The following is a 27419-nucleotide window of genomic DNA, read 5'->3' as shown; positions in this document are numbered from 1 at the left end:
TTCAGGTGACCCTGCAAGGGGTCAAATACGCCTTGCACTCAGTGCGTATGTTCCCCCCAGGGTATTGCCAGAAGAACCACAACTACAAATAAGTACTCCTTCCACAATACAGCTCCAAACTTTAGATCCACAGTGATTACCGGTATAGCAGCAATACATGTAAAAATTAAAAGAAAGTGCCTCCTATAGTGCAGCATCTGAGGGATTATAAATGAACCACTCCACCCCAGCTAGCATTAAACTCACATTTAATAAATATTAAAAAGTATATAAAAAGACATGACAGTCTCACTCAGTGATAGGGAATCCACCGCCAGGCTCCACCTCGACTAATTTCGCCACCTTCTCAAGTGGCTATCGCTGGAGGAATGACAAGCATCTGTATTGAACATCCAATCCACACAGACGCAGGTTCCTACGTGGCCTAACTCCCACTGCTGCCTGTTACATGCACTGATGCTTGTCTTTGAATCTCCATGGTGGATTGCCCAAACGAATCTACCTTGGGTGGGTGGACTGATGCACAGAAATTATTTCTTTATTTTCAAAGCCACCTGTTTGCTTGTATTTTACATTGGGTAAAGAGACAATTAATAGAGCAGCTGTGTGGGCATTCTTTTTGACCACTACTAGATACCAGTGGCAGCCACCAAACACAGAATAGAATAGTATTTTTCTAAAGAAAAAGTTGCAAGATTGTATGTAGTTTTAAAACCTTCTTTACTCCTCCCCTCCAGGAATCTATCTGATGGACCTTACAGTCTAATCAAATTTGTGCACTGTGTTTTGTTACGGTCTTCCTGCCTTTTAGATCCACTCCAGAAGGTAAGGCTTTTTTTATTCCTCTGTAATTTGAGTCACCAATGGTGAGGTCTCCACTTTGGAAATTGACTTATCTCTTACACCCTTCCTGCAGCATGATCTAGGCCACACGTGTCAAACACAAGGCCCATGGGCCAAATCCAGCCCACCAGGCCATTTCATGTGGCCCTTGAGTAAACAGCCCTTCTCTGGCCCTTCTCCATCCTCCAGCACTTTCTCCTTCCCAGTTCCGGCCACAGCTTCTTCCCAGTTCCGGCCACAGCTTCTTCCCAACAGCAGCACAACAAGGTGTGTGGTGGGGTTTGCACTGTGATGTAAAGGAAGACAAGGGTCTCTTGACGTCCGATGGTATGGGGGCTCTTGACACCTGATTTAAGGGGGGTGGGGTGCTCTGAACATCTAGTCTTACAATTACAACAGACCCTTCGCTGATGCGACCCATGATAACATTTAGTTTGACACCCCTGATCTAGGCCAATGGTTGCAGCAGTAAGGTGGAACTGGGAACACCAAAGTCTGGGTCATATCACTAGAGTCTCCAAGAGATAAAGAAGGCTAATTATCAAATCATGTAATCTTTTTTAACAGCTCTAAACCAAATTATAAGTTGGTTTCCTGGTCCTTAAAAGAAATTATCAGCATTTCACGGATCCAATGTACTAACATGCTTCTTGCTTGTCAAATTTAAAAAAAATATTAAAATCTCTTTTTTTTCTGCCTTTTCTTTCATTTAAAGGAAGCAAATTAATAGACTTTCAAAATAAGCCTGAGGCTACTTTCAAACAACTTATCAAAATTCTCATTAAAATTTAAAGCAAAAAAATGCAAGCTGTTCAGTGCACTACAGTACATTAACTTCAGGCTACAGCATTGTCATCACTTTGCAGAGAGTCCTCTCTAGGTACTTACTCAATTTTAATTATTAGAGAAAAATGTTTGTTATATTCGGCGCATTATCATCAAAAGGTGGCAAAGTCAGGTGTTTGCATGAAGGGACATCATTGGTATCAATTAACCTTACGTTGACTTTGTATTCAGTTAATGTAAATGTAGCTTTCTAAGTGAAATATTGGAGAGATTTCAGCAAATAAAAAATGAATGACACGTCAATATATTGATGCTTTCGCGTGTTAAGTAATCAGAGAACTAAATTTCCCAAAAAAGCATATGTAAATTGGCAGGAAAAGCGTGGTGGAAGCAATACTGATTCTAAGGCCCCCAAGTGTAGCAGCTGCTGGGCTCAGAATTATAAGTGACAAATTACAACCATAAATATTATACTAGGACATTTAAAGTGGTACAAAACCCAAAAATAATAATGTAATATATTGCATATTACCAGTTCTTAAAGGGGTTGTAAACCTTTGTGTTTTTTCACCTTAATGCATCCTATGGGGGTTAGCTTTGCGGGGAGGAGCCAAGAGAGCCGCTGTGGCACCCAAGAAGAGGACGATCGGGGCCACTCTGAGCAAAACGAACTGCACAGTGGAGGCAAGTATGACATGTTTGTAACTTTTACTGTGAAAATTACACTGGCAGTGAAGGGGTTAACCACTAGGTGGCGCTGTAGGGGTTAAGTGTGCCCTAGTGAGTGATTCTTACTGTAGGGGGGATTGGCTACATGTGATTACAGTAAGCTGTGATCACTGTCATTTTCACTAAGCAGAGCTTGTTTACATCAGCATCTCCCCGTTCTTCCTTACCGTGAGACAAATGCGGCGATCGAGTCCGCGGCACCCGCGGTCGGGGTCGTATATAGTCGTGCGCTGGTCGGCAAGGAGTTAAATATGGTAGCTACATGTACCTTTGGGAACAATCTTGTTTTTTACATTTTTTGCAGTGCAACATATCATCCTCAAAGTTTTGATCCTATTCAAATGCAGTATAGTTTGTAATTAGTTTGTAACATTTTTAGTCTAGTTTATTTCTTAGTTGAAGTAAAAACTTATACAGTAATCATGGTAAATGGTTTTTGGCAAAAAATATGAGTATACAATAAATAAATGTTAAATGAACACATAAAAGAACAATACTGTTAGAATAATATACTATCATTTATTGCTTAAGACTATATACTTTGACTAAGTGGTTTTATTAATTTTCCATTCTTTTTCAGAAAAACATGGCAGTAGAGTATTGTTATTAAAGTAGCCATTGATTAGAGCAATAAAATACAATTTATTGACTAATTTAATAGACTAAAAAATGCAAGCTTTTGCAGTTTCTTCCCCAAGTATAATATTATGCCAAATGGAAAACTGACGCGTTTCATAAACATGCATTATCCATCTTCTGAATTAGTCAATAAACAGTGGAGGTTATTTACTAAAACTGGAGAGTGCAAAATCCGATGCAACTCTGCATAGAGGTTTTATTGCCAAAGTGTAAGGCCCTGTACACACGACCGAGTTTCTCAGCAGAATTCAGCCAGAAACTCGATCGGAGATGTATTCTGCCGAGAAACCCGGGCGGGTGTACACTTTTGGCCAAGGAAGCCGACGAGGATCTCAGCGAGGAAATAGAGAACATGTTCTCTATTTCCTCGTTGTTCAATGGGAAATTTCGGCTCGCCGAGATCCTCGACGAGCAAAACGATGTGTTTTTTGCCCGTCGAGTTCCTCGGACGTGTGTACGAGGCCTAATTGAACAAGTTGAAGTTAGAAGCTAAAAAGGCTACCATGCATAGCTGCACCAGGTTCAGAGTGCACCAGTTTTAATAAATCTACCCCAGTGTCACTTTAAAGTCGAACTTAATGCAAAACTTACATTTTTTTTCAATTTGAAAAGAATAAGGGAGGGTTATAATTCCTACCATTAATTTATTTTTATTTTTTTACCATTTATGTCCCAATGGGAAGATTTTCTTTCACGTCTTGTTCCATAGTCAAAACAGGAATTGAGAAATTCCTCCAAAGTGAGGGAATTTCTAGGTGTCACCAATGTCACAGGAACTAGCGTTCTCATTAGACAATTTCCCCTCTATTAGTTTTGCAGTGTCAACCCAAACTTTGGGATTTTATTTTTCTTTCACTTTTGGCGGTAATGGTAAACAGGACAAATAGAGAGGATAATTATCCCTAACTGGGACATAGACAGCAATTCAAACCTCAAAGGGGTTCTATCCAAAACTTAAATAAAAAATAAAAGTTTTGCCTTTGGTTTTACTTTAATTCCAAACTTTCCAAATAAAGAATGATTCATGGTTGGTCTATGACTATAATAATCGCTGGTATCTAGGGTGAACTGAGCTTCATTTGGATGGGTTTGCTCATTTGCAGATCTCCTAAACCTTTCTATAAATTCAAGGCCACCTACATCATACTATTTACTGAGGCTCATCTGTATTTGATTATGCTAAACATGTGCTACATAAAAAAGAATATTTCATGGAAAGATCCCTTGACCACGTATTAATGAAGTTGTGTTTTAAGGAACATTTTTGTTGTCTTTGATCTTTCTCTTCTGGTGTACTCCCTCCTAATTATGCTCAGCTTGACATGATACAGGACTGCTAATGTTACAGAATTTATTGATATCAAATGGTCTTTAGTTCATAGAAACAGCTGATTAATCATGTTTTATGATTTCCCAGCCAAAGCGATTAACTCATTTTTGATCACACTGATAGAATAAAAAAAGGTTTCCAAGAACACGTCCTTATACAAAAGTCATTTACAGTTTACCGTTTACCGTTAGAAGATCAGGCCTTTTCTGGCACTTTTTTTGCTCGAAAATTACTTATAACCCTCAAACATTTTTTTTTATATATATATATATATATATATATATATATATATATATATATATATATATATATATATATATATATATATATATATTTTTTTTAGCAGAGATCCAAGAGAATATAATGGCCATTGTTACAAAATCACACAGTATTTGTGCAACGGTTTTTCAAACGCAGTTTTGGAAAAAATACAGTTTAATAAATAATAATAAAAAAAAAACGCAATATATACACCAATTTTTTGTAGAATATGAAACATGATTTTACACTGAGTAAATAGATACTAAACATGCCACGCTTTAAAATTGCACACAGTCGTAGAATGGTGACAAGCGACGGTACTTAAAAATCTCTCTTGGCGACAATTTAAAGCCTTTACAGGTTACACGTTTAGAGCTACAGAGGAGGTATAATGCTAGCAGTATTGCTCTTGCTCATTCACAGTGATACCTCACATGTGTGGTGCGATCACCCTATACATATGCGTGCGCAACTTACATATATGTTCGCTTCTGCGCGTGGGCACGGAGGGATGGGGCACTTAAACGTTTTTTCCTTTTTTTTTATTTTATTTTTACACTGTTCCTTAAATATTTTTTTCCAACACTTCTATTCCTATTACAAGCATGTAAACACCCCTATGATAGAAATAAGGATGACATGTCTTCTTTATGTTAAAATCTGGGGTCACAAAAACCCCAAATCTCTTCTTTACCTTGAAAAAAAAACATAATGTTTACTTTCTCCCTAGACCGGAAGTGACGTCATGACATTGCTCCGGTCCTCCAAGGCCATTGAGGAATTTAGAGATGATGTAGTCCCTCACTGACTCTGTGACCTGCACGCCGCAGTGTCTAATCATTTCTTTAGCACGCCGGTGGAAATGGTAAGCCAGAGAAATACTGGCGAGCATCGGGAGGGGGGGAGACGTCCCCTCCCGCCGCTTCAGCAAGTGATCCAGTGGCTAATGAATGAGCCACTCTAACGCTTTCATGAGTAAGCCAGCCACCAGCTGAAAGAAAAGTACTGGGGTATTATGGCTGATAGCTTCAGCCATAACCCTGCTAAACCACCTGCAAACTACAAAGTATATATACATATTGCGGTTGGCAAGTGGTTAAATAAACCAATAATCTAGAGGGTGTTGCTGAGTTAAAGAATATTCTAATTTTTATTTTACAGTTCTGTCCCCAGGGGACAAAGTTTATGTAATACTGTGTGCTATTGAACCCTAGTTATGAGTACTGACCTACCCCCCACCTCTCCTTCCACGGTCAATATGACAACATCTTTGAAGGTGACAAGCAATGGCAAAAGGAATGCTACAATGCCCCCCCCCCCACATGTACTTTGTCCCAAAGGTGACAGAACTGTAAAAAAAAATTATGATAGATCTTCTTTAAGCTGTGAGTATATGACACAGAAGGGTTAAGATCCCTGCTATTTTTTTTTTTTTTTTACTGCCATTGTCGCACATGAGGGATTCCCTCGCCATTCTTGCCTTGTAAGCACATCAGGAGGTTAGAGAAAATCTCTCAAGCATCTTTCGGACCGAAGTTAAGGCATATGCAAATATTTGTAAATGTTCTATTCTTTGCATACAACCATACTCTGTACTTGTGTTTACAATAGCACTATTGTATATATATGAGTATAGCACCACAAAGCCATTCATGTCAGTGACAGGCAGTACACTGCACCTGAGCTGCCTGGGCAGAGGAAATACATTGAGAATTACGCTGAACAGGCTTCAGCTGGCCTGTGTGCATGAGCCTTTAAAATTAAGACTTTACATCAGCCAGGAACACTGTACCTTTAGGGATCTATTGGTGGCCATACACACTACAATCCCTGTAAAATCTCCTTTACCAAAACAATTTTATATGAGGATGAAGCTACACAATCAATTCAATTTTATCCAGTTGGGCAGGCGCTTACATTATATAATTCAGGGGTCTCCAAACCTTCTAGACAAATGGCCAGTTTACTGTCCTTCAAACTTTAGGGGTCAATGTGTGGCCAGTGGAAGAGGAAAATGGCCTGGCGTCAGTGGGATTAAACAATGCCCCATGATTGGTATTAGGGGGAGTAATACTGCTCCATCATTGGTATCAATGGTCAGAATAGTGTGCCAGTGGGAGGAATAGTGCCCCATGATTGGTATTAGGGGGAGTAATACTGCCCTATTGGTGGTATCGATGGGAGGAATAGTGGCCCATTTTTGGTGGCAGTGGGAGGGAGGAATAGTGCTCCATCGTAGGTATCAGTGTAAGGAACAGTGCCCATTGTAGGTATCGGTGAGAGGAATAGTGTCCATCGTAGGTATCAATGAAAGGAATAGTGCCCATCATAGGTATCAGTAAAAGGAATAATGCCTATCGTAGGTATCAGTAAGAAAAATTGTGCCCATCGTAGGTATTAGTGAAAGAAATAGTGCCAATCATAGGTATCAGTGAAAGGAATAGTGCTCCATCGTAGGTATCAGTAAGATAAATAGTGCCCATCGTAGGTATCAGTAAGAGGAATAGTGTCCATCGTAGGTATCAGTAAGAGGAATAGTGTCCATCGTAGGTATCAGTGAAAGGAATAGTGCCCATCATAGGTATCAGTGAGAGGAATAGTGCCCATCGTAGGTATCAGTGAGAGGAATAGTGCCCGTCATAGGTATCAGTGAGAGGAATAGTGCCCATCGTAGGTATCAGTGAGAGGAATAGTGCCGTCATAGGTATCAGTCAGAGGAATAGTGCCCATCCTAGATATCAGTGAGAGAAATAGTGCCCATCGTAGGTATCAGTGAGAGGAATAGTGACCCATTATTGGTATCAATGGGAGGAATAGTGTGCCATAGTTGGTGTCAGTGAGAGGACGTGCCCCAATGTCAGTGACAGGAACTATGCCGCACTGTTGCTGACGGGGGGGGGGGGAATAATGCCCCAAGGGCCGAATAAGAGCAAGCAAAAGGCTGCATCTGGCTCCCAGGCCGCAGTTTGGAGACCCCTGATAAAGTTGATGGTGGACCTAAAGGAGAGTGTACAATCAGTTTGTATAGTGTATGGCCAGCTGAATAGTTTTTAAACACTGCCCAAACAACCTCTCAATTTCTGAACAACCAGTTCAAACAAAATGTGACAGTCAGGTGCGCCATGCTGCATTGAGGACACTGAGCTCCTTAGTACAGCAGCTTGAATGCAACAATAATAGACCACAAGCAGTAATAAAAACATAACAGCCTCAGGCCCAAGCAACAGTAGACCCTCAGCAGCAAGTATAGACCCTCCAGCACAGCAGCAACAAGGACCTCTCCTAATATAATACAGACACAATCAGTCAGTGCTGGTTGGGGTAGTACATAATGGGTTAATACATGACCACAGCCGGATTCAGCCAGGCAGAACCCAGGCAGAGAGTACAGCCAACCAGTCAGCAGTCAGTCTGGAGTAGTTTCGCTTTCTCCCACGCAGTTAGAAGGGAGGTGGAGGGTGCAGTCACTACACCGGGGACTGACTGATCTTGGTGTTGGGAAATGTGGCTGTAGTATTACTCCACAGTCAGAGAACAATTAAGTAGATCCACTGCCCTCGGCTAATGGTGACACAATAAATATCAGTAATGTGTAAAAAAAAACTAAATTTCAGACTCTGTATCGCAGCTGCTGATTGGAAGTGTGTTGGGGGTGCTAGGATAATTTTTAGGGAGGCTTTAGCCCACCTAAGCACCCATGACCAGTGCCAGAGGTGTATATAGTACAGGTACATTCCAGCTGACCATGTCCCCACTCAGTAACGTTGGTGTCCTGCAGGCAGCTTCAAACATCTAAACAAATACATCATTCATTGTATGCGCCTCAGCGCCCCTGTGAATTTGGCCAAAATGGTTGAACTTAATTTTGCAAAAGAGGAACAAGCTAGGAATTTTTGTACTTTAGGAGTACTGCTGGAGGGGAACACCTGTGTTACTCAATAAAGGGAGCAAAAACAGATGGAGTTCAAGGTATGATCTGTAGCTCCTTTCTGTAATGCTAAAAATTATAAATCTACTGTATATTTATATATATATATGCACATATACTCTATAAACATATACATTATATATATATATATATATATATATATATATATATATATATATATATATATATAATCAAGATAACTATTTATATTAGTGATCACATCTAGAAAAATCTTGCAGAAAAATCTGATTGAGTATAGTTTATGTACTGAATCCCAACTGAAAAGACAGCCTGAGGAAGTCCACATCTCTCTCTGTAATGTGTTTACCTCTGCTAGAAGAACGGCCATTATTCTTTACAATATACGGCAACAAATAGAACAGCTGAAACCTAATTTTACCTATAATGATAAACACCTGCCATCGCTCTACTCCATTAGAGGACATGTCACCACTGAGAAAAATATTAGCAACATCGATTTTATTGGAACTCACAGCTATGAAATGACGCTTATGTCTTTTTTGTTTATATAGCTATTATTTATTCATGTTAAACGTACAATCCAGAAAAAGAAACGGGATTGGAATAAATACAAAGAACAATGTCTACCTGGCTAGGCATTCTGTTTCCCATCCAGGCATAGCTGTTAGACATCAGTAGAAATCCTTAGAGGTTGTTCTGTCCTTCTGTTATGTTACATTACAGCACAAATAAAGCACAGAGTTTAATTGGAAATTTCCTCCCAGTGTGATGACCTGTTTTAATTACAGCTACAACAGTTCCTGGACAGCATTGAGGCTTACTACTTATCTACTGATTTCATTTTTTTGCATGGAGTTATTCTTTAACATTTATTTCTTAATTACCGGTAACTCATTTATGCACAAATTAGTTGTGCATTTCCAGGAAAGCATAAAAAAACTCAGGCAATCCACTAAACAACGGCAAGAAAAGCCATCACTAGGGGCGGACTGACCATTGAGTCACTCGGGCACTGCCCGAGGGCCCCATGCCACTAGGGGGCCCCATCAGGGTTGCCAGGCTCAGTAAAACCAAAAATCTGTGTTTTTTTTACATCTGTCGCTGATATGTCCGAAACCGACATGCTTTTGATGTGAAAATCCAGAGATTTTAGCTGCCCCGCCTCTGCACTGCCTCCTGGCGTGGTGGCCATCTGTAAGCCCAGGGGCCCCATAATCTTCTATTGCCCGGGGGCCCCATGAGTTGTCAGTCCACCCCTGGCCATCATATACTTTTCAATCTGAAAAAGACCTCATGTACACCGTTTTTACTGGCATTTAACTTTTTTTCAATGAACGTCCCTCTATTTTGGCCTAAGTGTCAATGCACACATATTTAGAGGCAGGAATGTTTAGGGGCAGAAACCTGAAGGTGCCAAAATCGAGTTCTGAAGAGAAGCGTTTGGGCAGAAAAAAATGCCTGACGTAAGCACATATAACCACACCTAAACGCTAGTCGTGATCAGCACTTGAGAATTCATTTATTTCAATGGGCAGAAAAAAATTATATTCTGGCCAATGAAATGAATGAGTACCCATACATTTGACAGGCCAAATAGTCTCTTATGCCGCGTACACACGGAATTTCCGACAACAAATGTTCGGTGTGAGCTTTTGGTCGGATATTCCGACCGTGTGTATCCTCTATCGGACATTTGCTGTCAGAATTTTCGACAACAAATGTTTGAGAGCTGATTCTCAATTTTTCCGACAGCAAAAGTTCTTGTCGGAAATTCTGATCGTCTGTATGCGATTCCGAAGCACAAAAATCCTACGCATGCTTGGAACTAATTTGACGCATGCTCGAAATCATCGAACATCATTTTTCTCGGCTCGTCGTAGTGTTGTACGTGACCGAGTTCATGACGTTCGGAATTTCCGGCAACATTTGTGTGACCGTGTATATGCAACATAAGTTTGAGCCAACATTCCGTTGGAAAAAAATCCACGGTTTTGTTGTCGGAATGCCCGATCATGTGTACGCGGCATAAGGCTGGATTCACACCTATGAAGTTTTTGTGCTGTTTGCATTTTGCAGATTTGCACTACAGTCCATTTACCATTGTTTTCTATGGAACGTGTTCTGTAGTGCAAATCGGCAAAATGCAAAAAGCACTAAAACGGCATAGGTGTGAATCAAGCCTTAGCGCTGGTTTTTCAGAACACAGATAGTAAAATGTTGGTGTGTTGCTGGAGTCATAATCAGCACCTTGACCCACGTCTGCTCTCAACCACATAAAATAAAAAAATCTTTATGTGCATTTTTTATGTCGTCGCTGCATTCTGTAAAACTGTCATTGAATTAGAGGAAACATTTTCATTGTTGTTGCAGTATAGTAAGGTAAGGTAAAAAAAATAGTCTATTGGGACCATAGTCTATGGGACTACCAGCTCGGGGATGCTTGAAACACTTGTGCATCCCCATGCCAGCAAAACACGGCCCTGCACAGGGCACACATGTATACGCTCACATGAATGAGGCCTTTTGGTTAATATTGAGCAAAAAAATTAAAGGGGTTGTAAAGGTTCGTTTTTTTCACCTTAATGCATCCTATGCATTAAGGTGGAAAAAAAACTGTCAATAATGGCCCCCCCAGCCCCCCCCCCCCCCGTTTTCCCTACTTGAGCCCGTTCACCTGCTGCCCTTACCCCCGAAATCCTCTTCTCCACTCAGTCTGGCCGTTGATTGGCTAGATTGGATGGATTGATAGCAGCGCAGCCATTGGCTCGCACTGCTGTCAATCACATCCAATAACGAGTGATACAGTCTGCGGCTTTACCTCCCATAAAGTTCTCCCTTTAACTAGATGATCTTCCATGCAAAATATATATACATATATATATATATATATATATATATATATATATATATATATATAAAAAATGTATGCTATAAATTGGGGGGGCAGATCCACAAAGATCTGCCCCGGCGCAGCGTATCTGAGATACGCTACGCCGCCGTGACTTACTTGTCCTCGGTTCGAATCCTCAAAGAATTTGCGCCGTAAGTCACGGCGGCGCAGTCTATCTCTGGCGGCGTAACGGCGCGTAATTCAAATCGGCGATTAGGGGGCGTGTTTCATTTAAATGAAGCGCGTCCCCGCGCCGAATGAACTGCGCATGCGCCGTCCCTAAATTTCCCGCCGTGCATTGGGCTAAATGACGTCGCAAGGACGTCATTTTTTTTAACATAGACGTGAATTACGTCCATCCCGATTCACGGACGACTTACGAAAAAAAAAAAAAAATCAAAATAAACGCGGGAACGACGACCATACTTAACATGGCAAGTCTAACTATACGCGATGGAATACCAGCTTTAACTATACGCCGGAAAAAGCCGACTAGAGACGACGTAAGAGAATGCGACGGCCGCACGTACGTTCGTGGATCGTCGGAAATAGCTAATTTGCATACCTGACGCGGAAAATGACGTGAACGCCACCCACCGAACGCCGAAGTATTGCATCTAAGATCCGAAGGCGTACAAAGCCGTACGCCTGTCGGATCTAACCCAGATGCCGTCGTATCTTGGTTTGAGGATTCAAACCAAAGATATGACGCAGGAAATTTGAAAGTACGTCGGCGTATCAGTAGATAGGCCGGCGTACTTCCTTTGTGGATCTGCCCCAATGTTTTTTTTTTATGTAAAGACGGTTAGCATTAAAGCTTATCCACAATTCCACATTGACTATTAGTAACCCCTTTCTTTTGTTGTGCGGTTTCCTGTTTATGTAACTGGCTGCTGTTTTAGGATTACTGATTAAGCCTACACAACGGCTGTCTACCCTGGGTGTATATGACAGATATTTAACATTTATATCTATTTACTCCTACTTTAATGAAGAAATAAATACTAATCTTGCAAAATTTTGACAGACACGTTGGCACTTCCCTCTGTACACCGTTGATGTACACATGGGAAATTAGTATTAATATAACCTGGCACCTCTTTAGCTCATTTGCAAGACATTTACAATATCTGGCATACAACTGGATTAGCTTCACTTTAGTACATTAGGATGGAATAGTGCTGACTCAAGCTTATGTCTTGGAGATGGGATGTGTCAGGAATCATAAAGCCGTCTCTTAACAGAGGTGGTAAACACAAGCAAAGAACAATTTTAAAACTCTTGAGAGTACCAGGATTATAATACAGCTAATGGTAAGCCTGTTATTTCCCAACAATTCAAGAAAGAATTGTCAGATTTTAGTTATAGATAAATAAAAATCACAATACAATAAGTAAAGCCCAACTCTGGCTTAATTAAACATTTTTAAAAATAATAAATCCAATGCCCTGCAAAATTGAAGTTAAAAAACAATAATAATCCAATATTTACCTTATCTCCTGCATCCTCCACAGTCTCACTGCTCTGCAATCCAGCACTGGTCCTCTTCCAGGACCATTATAACTTCCTGTTAGCCCAGGACGTCATGGACACACCCCCTGGCGAAATGACTTTAGGCCAGCCTGGGCTCAAAGCAGAATGCTGCAGGGAATGGCACTGACATCATTATGTAGTGCTGTTCTCTGTAGCATTCAGGTTTTCTCTCTAGAGCAAGAAGAAGAAAAGGACCCATGACCAGACAGAAGACCTCAGGAAAAAGGTAGGCAAACACAAAGGTGGAAGGGGTAAACAAACAGGGAGGTAATGAAAAAAAGGAAGGGTTCCCCAGTGGGGTTTTTAGGCAGCAAAAATTATATAAACAATTATAAAGACGTACCAATTTGTTGTAAAAAGTAAAAAAATGTATTTAATAAGTACAAAGTCGTAAAATAATGAACTCTGGTACAGTTTATGCTGAGGACACATACATATGAGAATATAGCACCAAAATTACATGACACTGATCAACATGAATGGCTGATCTTCAGGTCAAGTTGTTCCTGACGCGTTTCGACCCCCACATATGGGTCTTCTTCGGAGGAAAGGGTATATGATGCAAACTATAACAGAGAGTAAATATATGGTAATAAAATACATAGATACATAATACAATTTAAGTAAAAAATTAATTTAAAGTATATAGTTATCAACTCACAGATTGTGTTTCTCAGTTCTATTTGGACCAGAGTAAGGTTATAATCCTGAGGATCCCTAGTTACTTTTCTCCATACGGGTGGTTAGCACCCCCAAAAAGGCCTCAACGATGCCCCACAAGAGTGGCCTGCAGGGACCCACAGTATAACTGGGAAAAAATCCAAAAGTCCAGTCAGAGAGTGCGGGCCGGACAGGTGGAGGGGGAGCCCAGCAAAGCAATTGCCAGAGTGATGCCTATTAAGAAATTCAAATATAAAGTAGTTTTAATACCAAAAACTATATGTTTAAAGTATAAAGATTGATTGACTTGTTGTACAAGTAGATGGCGCTAGACATGCACATTATGCTCATTATAATGATGCATATATAAAATGGGACTGTGATATGTCATAGGAATTTTAAATTAATATAAATATGCACAGGATATTTTAAATGTTATATGAAATCATGAATTAAGATTAATAACAATATCAAAATTATATAGAATGGTGAATTCAAAGAGAATTATATGTGTAACAGGGCGATAAAGATTACAATATAGGACTAATAGTGGGTTGAGGTGCCAAAAAATATATGATAATTATAATTGAATAGTGAAAGATATATATAATTAGTATAATATAGTGAATATAAATAGTTAATTCGTTGAATAAAAAGAAAAAGAAAAAAAAAAAAAAAATTAATAATAATAATGGTGTGTAATGGATGGGTGTGAGTAAGCATGTGCTAAAATAATTAAATTCATGTGAGAATAATTGTATATAATGTGATAAAATAGTAAGGATATTGGGATTAGTGCCAATGGGGTGAATAATGTTAGAAAAAGACAATGTAAAGGATAGTAAAAAATACCTTATTAAATGTTTAGAATATGAGTATGGAAGCGATCTCCAGAGAGAGCAAGAAAAAGCGTATCTGGAGGGGAAATATTATTATTGATTAGATTTAGTAGGCATAGGAAGGATAACTTTGTGCAGGATTTGAAAGTGCAGCCTTACCCTATGTGTGGTGTGTCCAGCATAGTATGAAGATAGGATCACAGGCAGGTGTCAGATATACACCCAGTCTATTTAAATATGTGCATGTCAGGTGTCAAGGATTTGGCAATCACTAATTGGCAAATGAATGCTTTGCTTGGGACATCCCCTCCCACATCTAGAAGTCCGCCCCCCCTATCCCAGCTGGAGCAAAGAATTAAGGTCAGATGACCCTCCCAGCTGTGGGTTCCTCAGCGTCAGTGAGGGGAAAAAAAAAAAAAAAAAAAAAAAAAAAAAAAAAAAACCCCAGCTCTCTGCTGCGGTCGCGAGTGCCGCAGCAGCGTCACAAGCGCGCGCAATGCGCATGCACGCGCGGGACGCCCACGGCACCAGGGAACGTCACTGACGCCGTCAGTGGGGAGGAAACATCTCCACAGTGGCGAGAGTGTCGCCATCTTGTGGAGAGTAAAGAGAACACAGAGCCCTGAGTCTCCCCCTCCCCACTGAGAGGCCATAGAGGGAGCATGATAAAGAGGTACCTAGCGGGGAAGCGCCACCCAGCGGAGCTGTAACAAGGTCCTACAGGATAAAAGGATTAAACAAAGGATAAATAATAAAAATTGGTATATATATAAAGGTGGAATATAAGTAATGCTAGAAATGGACATATATGTGCCCATTAAAGCAAAAAGTGTATATATAATTGTTTATAACCAAGCAAACAATTGATAACAATAAATACCAAAAGGTATATATGGAACCCATGTTGGATATATGGTTATAGAGATTTCATGAGTATTTGGCAGTGCAGCAGTGGGTAGATACGCAATATGCTTAAATATTTTGTTACGGGCATTTGTCAAACCCGCATGAACAAAAACAAGCAAATGCTAAGTACAGCCGCACAGTGCCAATGCTCATATATTATACTTTCCTATGTCCATAGGGGGGATAGAATAGGTGTTTAACCACCGGAAAATTATGTAAATGAAGGACGGACACAAAGGGGGTAGGGAAAGTGCTGCTCACCCCTGTAAAGGTAATGAAAAAAAGGAAGGGTTCCCCAGTGGGGTTTTTAGGCAGCAAAAATTATATAAACAATTATAAAGACGTACCAATTTGTTGTAAAAAGTAAAAAAATGTATTTAATAAGTACAAAGTCGTAAAATAATGAACTCTGGTACAGTTTATGCTGAGGACACATACATATGAGAATATAGCACCAAAATTACATGACACTGATCAACATGAATGGCTGATCTTCAGGTCAAGTTGTTCCTGACGCGTTTCGACCCCCACATATGGGTCTTCTTCGGAGGAAAGGGTATATGATGCAAACTATAACAGAGAGTAAATATATGGTAATAAAATACATAGATACATAATACAATTTAAGTAAAAAATTAATTTAAAGTATATAGTTATCAACTCACAGATTGTGTTTCTCAGTTCTATTTGGACCAGAGTAAGGTTATAATCCTGAGGATCCCTAGTTACTTTTCTCCATACGGGTGGTTAGCACCCCCAAAAAGGCCTCAACGATGCCCCACAAGAGTGGCCTGCAGGGACCCACAGTATAACTGGGAAAAAATCCAAAAGTCCAGTCAGAGAGTGCGGGCCGGACAGGTGGAGGGGGAGCCCAGCAAAGCAATTGCCAGAGTGATGCCTATTAAGAAATTCAAATATAAAGTAGTTTTAATACCAAAAACTATATGTTTAAAGTATAAAGATTGATTGACTTGTTGTACAAGTAGATGGCGCTAGACATGCACATTATGCTCATTATAATGATGCATATATAAAATGGGACTGTGATATGTCATAGGAATTTTAAATTAATATAAATATGCACAGGATATTTTAAATGTTATATGAAATCATGAATTAAGATTAATAACAATATCAAAATTATATAGAATGGTGAATTCAAAGAGAATTATATGTGTAACAGGGCGATAAAGATTACAATATAGGACTAATAGTGGGTTGAGGTGCCAAAAAATATATGATAATTATAATTGAATAGTGAAAGATATATATAATTAGTATAATATAGTGAATATAAATAGTTAATTCGTTGAATAAAAAGAAAAAGAAAAAAAAAAAAAAAATTAATAATAATAATGGTGTGTAATGGATGGGTGTGAGTAAGCATGTGCTAAAATAATTAAATTCATGTGAGAATAATTGTATATAATGTGATAAAATAGTAAGGATATTGGGATTAGTGCCAATGGGGTGAATAATGTTAGAAAAAGACAATGTAAAGGATAGTAAAAAATACCTTATTAAATGTTTAGAATATGAGTATGGAAGCGATCTCCAGAGAGAGCAAGAAAAAGCGTATCTGGAGGGGAAATATTATTATTGATTAGATTTAGTAGGCATAGGAAGGATAACTTTGTGCAGGATTTGAAAGTGCAGCCTTACCCTATGTGTGGTGTGTCCAGCATAGTATGAAGATAGGATCACAGGCAGGTGTCAGATATACACCCAGTCTATTTAAATATGTGCATGTCAGGTGTCAAGGATTTGGCAATCACTAATTGGCAAATGAATGCTTTGCTTGGGACATCCCCTCCCACATCTAGAAGTCCGCCCCCCCTATCCCAGCTGGAGCAAAGAATTAAGGTCAGATGACCCTCCCAGCTGTGGGTTCCTCAGCGTCAGTGAGGGGAAAAAAAAAAAAAAAAAAAAAAAAAACCCCAGCTCTCTGCTGCGGTCGCGAGTGCCGCAGCAGCGTCACAAGCGCGCGCAATGCGCATGCACGCGCGGGACGCCCACGGCACCAGGGAATGTCACTGACGCCGTCAGTGGGGAGGAAACATCTCCACAGTGGCGAGAGTGTCGCCATCTTGTGGAGAGTAAAGAGAACACAGAGCCCTGAGTCTCCCCCTCCCCACTGAGAGGCCATAGAGGGAGCATGATAAAGAGGTACCTAGCGGGGAAGCGCCACCCAGCGGAGCTGTAACAAGGTCCTACAGGATAAAAGGATTAAACAAAGGATAAATAATAAAAATTGGTATATATATAAAGGTGGAATATAAGTAATGCTAGAAATGGACATATATGTGCCCATTAAAGCAAAAAGTGTATATATAATTGTTTATAACCAAGCAAACAATTGATAACAATAAATACCAAAAGGTATATATGGAACCCATGTTGGATATATGGTTATAGAGATTTCATGAGTATTTGGCAGTGCAGCAGTGGGTAGATACGCAATATGCTTAAATATTTTGTTACGGGCATTTGTCAAACCCGCATGAACAAAAACAAGCAAATGCTAAGTACAGCCGCACAGTGCCAATGCTCATATATTATACTTTCCTATGTCCATAGGGGGGATAGAATAGGTGTTTAACCACCGGAAAATTATGTAAATGAAGGACGGACACAAAGGGGGTAGGGAAAGTGCTGCTCACCCCTGTAAAGGTAATGAAAAAAAGGAAGGGTTCCCCAGTGGGGTTTTTAGGCAGCAAAAATTATATAAACAATTATAAAGACGTACCAATTTGTTGTAAAAAGTAAAAAAATGTATTTAATAAGTACAAAGTCGTAAAATAATGAACTCTGGTACAGTTTATGCTGAGGACACATACATATGAGAATATAGCACCAAAATTACATGACACTGATCAACATGAATGGCTGATCTTCAGGTCAAGTTGTTCCTGACGCGTTTCGACCCCCACATATGGGTCTTCTTCGGAGGAAAGGGTATATGATGCAAACTATAACAGAGAGTAAATATATGGTAATAAAATACATAGATACATAATACAATTTAAGTAAAAAATTAATTTAAAGTATATAGTTATCAACTCACAGATTGTGTTTCTCAGTTCTATTTGGACCAGAGTAAGGTTATAATCCTGAGGATCCCTAGTTACTTTTCTCCATACGGGTGGTTAGCACCCCCAAAAAGGCCTCAACGATGCCCCACAAGAGTGGCCTGCAGGGACCCACAGTATAACTGGGAAAAAATCCAAAAGTCCAGTCAGAGAGTGCGGGCCGGACAGGTGGAGGGGGAGCCCAGCAAAGCAATTGCCAGAGTGATGCCTATTAAGAAATTCAAATATAAAGTAGTTTTAATACCAAAAACTATATGTTTAAAGTATAAAGATTGATTGACTTGTTGTACAAGTAGATGGCGCTAGACATGCACATTATGCTCATTATAATGATGCATATATAAAATGGGACTGTGATATGTCATAGGAATTTTAAATTAATATAAATATGCACAGGATATTTTAAATGTTATATGAAATCATGAATTAAGATTAATAACAATATCAAAATTATATAGAATGGTGAATTCAAAGAGAATTATATGTGTAACAGGGCGATAAAGATTACAATATAGGACTAATAGTGGGTTGAGGTGCCAAAAAATATATGATAATTATAATTGAATAGTGAAAGATATATATAATTAGTATAATATAGTGAATATAAATAGTTAATTCGTTGAATAAAAAGAAAAAGAAAAAAAAAAAAAAAAAATTAATAATAATAATGGTGTGTAATGGATGGGTGTGAGTAAGCATGTGCTAAAATAATTAAATTCATGTGAGAATAATTGTATATAATGTGATAAAATAGTAAGGATATTGGGATTAGTGCCAATGGGGTGAATAATGTTAGAAAAAGACAATGTAAAGGATAGTAAAAAATACCTTATTAAATGTTTAGAATATGAGTATGGAAGCGATCTCCAGAGAGAGCAAGAAAAAGCGTATCTGGAGGGGAAATATTATTATTGATTAGATTTAGTAGGCATAGGAAGGATAACTTTGTGCAGGATTTGAAAGTGCAGCCTTACCCTATGTGTGGTGTGTCCAGCATAGTATGAAGATAGGATCACAGGCAGGTGTCAGATATACACCCAGTCTATTTAAATATGTGCATGTCAGGTGTCAAGGATTTGGCAATCACTAATTGGCAAATGAATGCTTTGCTTGGGACATCCCCTCCCACATCTAGAAGTCCGCCCCCCCTATCCCAGCTGGAGCAAAGAATTAAGGTCAGATGACCCTCCCAGCTGTGGGTTCCTCAGCGTCAGTGAGGGGAAAAAAAAAAAAAAAAAAAAAAAAAAAAAAAAAAAAAAAAAAAAACCCCAGCCCTCTGCTGCGGTCGCGAGTGCCGCAGCAGCGTCACAAGCGCGCGCAATGCGCATGCACGCGCGGGACGCCCACGGCACCAGGGAACGTCACTGACGCCGTCAGTGGGGAGGAAACATCTCCACAGTGGCGAGAGTGTCGCCATCTTGTGGAGAGTAAAGAGAACACAGAGCCCTGAGTCTCCCCCTCCCCACTGAGAGGCCATAGAGGGAGCATGATAAAGAGGTACCTAGCGGGGAAGCGCCACCCAGCGGAGCTGTAACAAGGTCCTACAGGATAAAAGGATTAAACAAAGGATAAATAATAAAAATTGGTATATATATAAAGGTGGAATATAAGTAATGCTAGAAATGGACATATATGTGCCCATTAAAGCAAAAAGTGTATATATAATTGTTTATAACCAAGCAAACAATTGATAACAATAAATACCAAAAGGTATATATGGAACCCATGTTGGATATATGGTTATAGAGATTTCATGAGTATTTGGCAGTGCAGCAGTGGGTAGATACGCAATATGCTTAAATATTTTGTTACGGGCATTTGTCAAACCCGCATGAACAAAAACAAGCAAATGCTAAGTACAGCCGCACAGTGCCAATGCTCATATATTATACTTTCCTATGTCCATAGGGGGGATAGAATAGGTGTTTAACCACCGGAAAATTATGTAAATGAAGGACGGACACAAAGGGGGTAGGGAAAGTGCTGCTCACCCCTGTAAAGGTAATGAAAAAAAGGAAGGGTTCCCCAGTGGGGTTTTTAGGCAGCAAAAATTATATAAACAATTATAAAGACGTACCAATTTGTTGTAAAAAGTAAAAAAATGTATTTAATAAGTACAAAGTCGTAAAATAATGAACTCTGGTACAGTTTATGCTGAGGACACATACATATGAGAATATAGCACCAAAATTACATGACACTGATCAACATGAATGGCTGATCTTCAGGTCAAGTTGTTCCTGACGCGTTTCGACCCCCACATATGGGTCTTCTTCGGAGGAAAGGGTATATGATGCAAACTATAACAGAGAGTAAATATATGGTAATAAAATACATAGATACATAATACAATTTAAGTAAAAAATTAATTTAAAGTATATAGTTATCAACTCACAGATTGTGTTTCTCAGTTCTATTTGGACCAGAGTAAGGTTATAATCCTGAGGATCCCTAGTTACTTTTCTCCATACGGGTGGTTAGCACCCCCAAAAAGGCCTCAACGATGCCCCACAAGAGTGGCCTGCAGGGACCCACAGTATAACTGGGAAAAAATCCAAAAGTCCAGTCAGAGAGTGCGGGCCGGACAGGTGGAGGGGGAGCCCAGCAAAGCAATTGCCAGAGTGATGCCTATTAAGAAATTCAAATATAAAGTAGTTTTAATACCAAAAACTATATGTTTAAAGTATAAAGATTGATTGACTTGTTGTACAAGTAGATGGCGCTAGACATGCACATTATGCTCATTATAATGATGCATATATAAAATGGGACTGTGATATGTCATAGGAATTTTAAATTAATATAAATATGCACAGGATATTTTAAATGTTATATGAAATCATGAATTAAGATTAATAACAATATCAAAATTATATAGAATGGTGAATTCAAAGAGAATTATATGTGTAACAGGGCGATAAAGATTACAATATAGGACTAATAGTGGGTTGAGGTGCCAAAAAATATATGATAATTATAATTGAATAGTGAAAGATATATATAATTAGTATAATATAGTGAATATAAATAGTTAATTCGTTGAATAAAAAGAAAAAGAAAAAAAAAAAAAAAAATTAATAATAATAATGGTGTGTAATGGATGGGTGTGAGTAAGCATGTGCTAAAATAATTAAATTCATGTGAGAATAATTGTATATAATGTGATAAAATAGTAAGGATATTGGGATTAGTGCCAATGGGGTGAATAATGTTAGAAAAAGACAATGTAAAGGATAGTAAAAAATACCTTATTAAATGTTTAGAATATGAGTATGGAAGCGATCTCCAGAGAGAGCAAGAAAAAGCGTATCTGGAGGGGAAATATTATTATTGATTAGATTTAGTAGGCATAGGAAGGATAACTTTGTGCAGGATTTGAAAGTGCAGCCTTACCCTATGTGTGGTGTGTCCAGCATAGTATGAAGATAGGATCACAGGCAGGTGTCAGATATACACCCAGTCTATTTAAATATGTGCATGTCAGGTGTCAAGGATTTGGCAATCACTAATTGGCAAATGAATGCTTTGCTTGGGACATCCCCTCCCACATCTAGAAGTCCGCCCCCCCTATCCCAGCTGGAGCAAAGAATTAAGGTCAGATGACCCTCCCAGCTGTGGGTTCCTCAGCGTCAGTGAGGGGAAAAAAAAAAAAAAAAAAAAAAAAAAAAAAAAAAAAACCCCAGCTCTCTGCTGCGGTCGCGAGTGCCGCAGCAGCGTCACAAGCGCGCGCAATGCGCATGCACGCGCGGGACGCCCACGGCACCAGGGAACGTCACTGACGCCGTCAGTGGGGAGGAAACATCTCCACAGTGGCGAGAGTGTCGCCATCTTGTGGAGAGTAAAGAGAACACAGAGCCCTGAGTCTCCCCCTCCCCACTGAGAGGCCATAGAGGGAGCATGATAAAGAGGTACCTAGCGGGGAAGCGCCACCCAGCGGAGCTGTAACAAGGTCCTACAGGATAAAAGGATTAAACAAAGGATAAATAATAAAAATTGGTATATATATAAAGGTGGAATATAAGTAATGCTAGAAATGGACATATATGTGCCCATTAAAGCAAAAAGTGTATATATAATTGTTTATAACCAAGCAAACAATTGATAACAATAAATACCAAAAGGTATATATGGAACCCATGTTGGATATATGGTTATAGAGATTTCATGAGTATTTGGCAGTGCAGCAGTGGGTAGATACGCAATATGCTTAAATATTTTGTTACGGGCATTTGTCAAACCCGCATGAACAAAAACAAGCAAATGCTAAGTACAGCCGCACAGTGCCAATGCTCATATATTATACTTTCCTATGTCCATAGGGGGGATAGAATAGGTGTTTAACCACCGGAAAATTATGTAAATGAAGGACGGACACAAAGGGGGTAGGGAAAGTGCTGCTCACCCCTGTAAAGGTAATGAAAAAAAGGAAGGGTTCCCCAGTGGGGTTTTTAGGCAGCAAAAATTATATAAACAATTATAAAGACGTACCAATTTGTTGTAAAAAGTAAAAAAATGTATTTAATAAGTACAAAGTCGTAAAATAATGAACTCTGGTACAGTTTATGCTGAGGACACATACATATGAGAATATAGCACCAAAATTACATGACACTGATCAACATGAATGGCTGATCTTCAGGTCAAGTTGTTCCTGACGCGTTTCGACCCCCACATATGGGTCTTCTTCGGAGGAAAGGGTATATGATGCAAACTATAACAGAGAGTAAATATATGGTAATAAAATACATAGATACATAATACAATTTAAGTAAAAAATTAATTTAAAGTATATAGTTATCAACTCACAGATTGTGTTTCTCAGTTCTATTTGGACCAGAGTAAGGTTATAATCCTGAGGATCCCTAGTTACTTTTCTCCATACGGGTGGTTAGCACCCCCAAAAAGGCCTCAACGATGCCCCACAAGAGTGGCCTGCAGGGACCCACAGTATAACTGGGAAAAAATCCAAAAGTCCAGTCAGAGAGTGCGGGCCGGACAGGTGGAGGGGGAGCCCAGCAAAGCAATTGCCAGAGTGATGCCTATTAAGAAATTCAAATATAAAGTAGTTTTAATACCAAAAACTATATGTTTAAAGTATAAAGATTGATTGACTTGTTGTACAAGTAGATGGCGCTAGACATGCACATTATGCTCATTATAATGATGCATATATAAAATGGGACTGTGATATGTCATAGGAATTTTAAATTAATATAAATATGCACAGGATATTTTAAATGTTATATGAAATCATGAATTAAGATTAATAACAATATCAAAATTATATAGAATGGTGAATTCAAAGAGAATTATATGTGTAACAGGGCGATAAAGATTACAATATAGGACTAATAGTGGGTTGAGGTGCCAAAAAATATATGATAATTATAATTGAATAGTGAAAGATATATATAATTAGTATAATATAGTGAATATAAATAGTTAATTCGTTAAATAAAAAAAAAAAAAAAAAAAAAAAAAAAAATTAATAATAATAATGGTGTGTAATGGATGGGTGTGAGTAAGCATGTGCTAAAATAATTAAATTCATGTGAGAATAATTGTATATAATGTGATAAAATAGTAAGGATATTGGGATTAGTGCCAATGGGGTGAATAATGTTAGAAAAAGACAATGTAAAGGATAGTAAAAAATACCTTATTAAATGTTTAGAATATGAGTATGGAAGCGATCTCCAGAGAGAGCAAGAAAAAGCGTATCTGGAGGGGAAATATTATTATTGATTAGATTTAGTAGGCATAGGAAGGATAACTTTGTGCAGGATTTGAAAGTGCAGCCTTACCCTATGTGTGGTGTGTCCAGCATAGTATGAAGATAGGATCACAGGCAGGTGTCAGATATACACCCAGTCTATTTAAATATGTGCATGTCAGGTGTCAAGGATTTGGCAATCACTAATTGGCAAATGAATGCTTTGCTTGGGACATCCCCTCCCACATCTAGAAGTCCGCCCCCCCTATCCCAGCTGGAGCAAAGAATTAAGGTCAGATGACCCTCCCAGCTGTGGGTTCCTCAGCGTCAGTGAGGGGAAAAAAAAAAAAAAAAAAAAAAAAAAAAAAAAAAAACCCCAGCTCTCTGCTGCGGTCGCGAGTGCCGCAGCAGCGTCACAAGCGCGCGCAATGCGCATGCACGCGCGGGACGCCCACGGCACCAGGGAACGTCACTGACGCCGTCAGTGGGGAGGAAACATCTCCACAGTGGCGAGAGTGTCGCCATCTTGTGGAGAGTAAAGAGAACACAGAGCCCTGAGTCTCCCCCTCCCCACTGAGAGGCCATAGAGGGAGCATGATAAAGAGGTACCTAGCGGGGAAGCGCCACCCAGCGGAGCTGTAACAAGGTCCTACAGGATAAAAGGATTAAACAAAGGATAAATAATAAAAATTGGTATATATATAAAGGTGGAATATAAGTAATGCTAGAAATGGACATATATGTGCCCATTAAAGCAAAAAGTGTATATATAATTGTTTATAACCAAGCAAACAATTGATAACAATAAATACCAAAAGGTATATATGGAACCCATGTTGGATATATGGTTATAGAGATTTCATGAGTATTTGGCAGTGCAGCAGTGGGTAGATACGCAATATGCTTAAATATTTTGTTACGGGCATTTGTCAAACCCGCATGAACAAAAACAAGCAAATGCTAAGTACAGCCGCACAGTGCCAATGCTCATATATTATACTTTCCTATGTCCATAGGGGGGATAGAATAGGTGTTTAACCACCGGAAAATTATGTAAATGAAGGACGGACACAAAGGGGGTAGGGAAAGTGCTGCTCACCCCTGTAAAGGTAATGAAAAAAAGGAAGGGTTCCCCAGTGGGGTTTTTAGGCAGCAAAAATTATATAAACAATTATAAAGACGTACCAATTTGTTGTAAAAAGTAAAAAAATGTATTTAATAAGTACAAAGTCGTAAAATAATGAACTCTGGTACAGTTTATGCTGAGGACACATACATATGAGAATATAGCACCAAAATTACATGACACTGATCAACATGAATGGCTGATCTTCAGGTCAAGTTGTTCCTGACGCGTTTCGACCCCCACATATGGGTCTTCTTCGGAGGAAAGGGTATATGATGCAAACTATAACAGAGAGTAAATATATGGTAATAAAATACATAGATACATAATACAATTTAAGTAAAAAATTAATTTAAAGTATATAGTTATCAACTCACAGATTGTGTTTCTCAGTTCTATTTGGACCAGAGTAAGGTTATAATCCTGAGGATCCCTAGTTACTTTTCTCCATACGGGTGGTTAGCACCCCCAAAAAGGCCTCAACGATGCCCCACAAGAGTGGCCTGCAGGGACCCACAGTATAACTGGGAAAAAATCCAAAAGTCCAGTCAGAGAGTGCGGGCCGGACAGGTGGAGGGGGAGCCCAGCAAAGCAATTGCCAGAGTGATGCCTATTAAGAAATTCAAATATAAAGTAGTTTTAATACCAAAAACTATATGTTTAAAGTATAAAGATTGATTGACTTGTTGTACAAGTAGATGGCGCTAGACATGCACATTATGCTCATTATAATGATGCATATATAAAATGGGACTGTGATATGTCATAGGAATTTTAAATTAATATAAATATGCACAGGATATTTTAAATGTTATATGAAATCATGAATTAAGATTAATAACAATATCAAAATTATATAGAATGGTGAATTCAAAGAGAATTATATGTGTAACAGGGCGATAAAGATTACAATATAGGACTAATAGTGGGTTGAGGTGCCAAAAAATATATGATAATTATAATTGAATAGTGAAAGATATATATAATTAGTATAATATAGTGAATATAAATAGTTAATTCGTTGAATAAAAAGAAAAAGAAAAAAAAAAAAAAAAAAATTAATAATAATAATGGTGTGTAATGGATGGGTGTGAGTAAGCATGTGCTAAAATAATTAAATTCATGTGAGAATAATTGTATATAATGTGATAAAATAGTAAGGATATTGGGATTAGTGCCAATGGGGTGAATAATGTTAGAAAAAGACAATGTAAAGGATAGTAAAAAATACCTTATTAAATGTTTAGAATATGAGTATGGAAGCGATCTCCAGAGAGAGCAAGAAAAAGCGTATCTGGAGGGGAAATATTATTATTGATTAGATTTAGTAGGCATAGGAAGGATAACTTTGTGCAGGATTTGAAAGTGCAGCCTTACCCTATGTGTGGTGTGTCCAGCATAGTATGAAGATAGGATCACAGGCAGGTGTCAGATATACACCCAGTCTATTTAAATATGTGCATGTCAGGTGTCAAGGATTTGGCAATCACTAATTGGCAAATGAATGCTTTGCTTGGGACATCCCCTCCCACATCTAGAAGTCCGCCCCCCCTATCCCAGCTGGAGCAAAGAATTAAGGTCAGATGACCCTCCCAGCTGTGGGTTCCTCAGCGTCAGTGAGGGGAAAAAAAAAAAAAAAAAAAAAAAAAAAAAAAAAAAAAAAAAAAAAAAAAAACCCCAGCTCTCTGCTGCGGTCGCGAGTGCCGCAGCAGCGTCACAAGCGCGCGCAATGCGCATGCACGCGCGGGACGCCCACGGCACCAGGGAACGTCACTGACGCCGTCAGTGGGGAGGAAACATCTCCACAGTGGCGAGAGTGTCGCCATCTTGTGGAGAGTAAAGAGAACACAGAGCCCTGAGTCTCCCCCTCCCCACTGAGAGGCCATAGAGGGAGCATGATAAAGAGGTACCTAGCGGGGAAGCGCCACCCAGCGGAGCTGTAACAAGGTCCTACAGGATAAAAGGATTAAACAAAGGATAAATAATAAAAATTGGTATATATATAAAGGTGGAATATAAGTAATGCTAGAAATGGACATATATGTGCCCATTAAAGCAAAAAGTGTATATATAATTGTTTATAACCAAGCAAACAATTGATAACAATAAATACCAAAAGGTATATATGGAACCCATGTTGGATATATGGTTATAGAGATTTCATG

The 27419-nt window shown here is 39.0% G+C and overlaps 1 protein-coding gene and 6 long non-coding RNA genes across 7 annotated transcripts in view; all 7 read right to left on the bottom strand.

The window, feature by feature from the left end:
* KCNB2 (potassium voltage-gated channel subfamily B member 2) overlaps window positions 1–27419 on the bottom strand; it is a 391356-nt gene that overhangs the window by 244191 nt on the left and 119746 nt on the right. The window lies entirely within an intron of this gene.
* LOC120941135 lies at window positions 13679–14812 on the bottom strand. The gene is made up of 3 exons (XR_005749519.1): window positions 14580–14812; window positions 14434–14496; window positions 13679–13815 (listed from the first exon to the last, which is right to left on the bottom strand). It is a non-coding gene; the product is annotated as an uncharacterized LOC120941135 (long non-coding RNA).
* On the bottom strand, window positions 16088–17221 carry LOC120941134. The gene is made up of 3 exons (XR_005749518.1): window positions 16989–17221; window positions 16843–16905; window positions 16088–16224 (listed from the first exon to the last, which is right to left on the bottom strand). It is a non-coding gene; the product is annotated as an uncharacterized LOC120941134 (long non-coding RNA).
* On the bottom strand, window positions 18487–19622 carry LOC120941133. Its single transcript, XR_005749517.1, has 3 exons — window positions 19390–19622; window positions 19244–19306; window positions 18487–18623 (listed from the first exon to the last, which is right to left on the bottom strand). It is a non-coding gene; the product is annotated as an uncharacterized LOC120941133 (long non-coding RNA).
* Window positions 20907–22041, bottom strand: LOC120941132. Its single transcript, XR_005749516.1, has 3 exons — window positions 21809–22041; window positions 21663–21725; window positions 20907–21043 (listed from the first exon to the last, which is right to left on the bottom strand). It is a non-coding gene; the product is annotated as an uncharacterized LOC120941132 (long non-coding RNA).
* Window positions 23318–24452, bottom strand: LOC120941131. Its single transcript, XR_005749515.1, has 3 exons — window positions 24220–24452; window positions 24074–24136; window positions 23318–23454 (listed from the first exon to the last, which is right to left on the bottom strand). It is a non-coding gene; the product is annotated as an uncharacterized LOC120941131 (long non-coding RNA).
* LOC120941130 lies at window positions 25728–26864 on the bottom strand. Its single transcript, XR_005749514.1, has 3 exons — window positions 26632–26864; window positions 26486–26548; window positions 25728–25864 (listed from the first exon to the last, which is right to left on the bottom strand). It is a non-coding gene; the product is annotated as an uncharacterized LOC120941130 (long non-coding RNA).

This window comes from Rana temporaria, chromosome 5, assembly GCF_905171775.1.
Source record: "Rana temporaria chromosome 5, aRanTem1.1, whole genome shotgun sequence".
Taxonomy (NCBI): Eukaryota; Metazoa; Chordata; class Amphibia; order Anura; family Ranidae; genus Rana; species Rana temporaria.
Note: the sequence above shows the minus strand (reverse complement) of the source record. Positions and strands in the feature narration are given on the sequence as shown.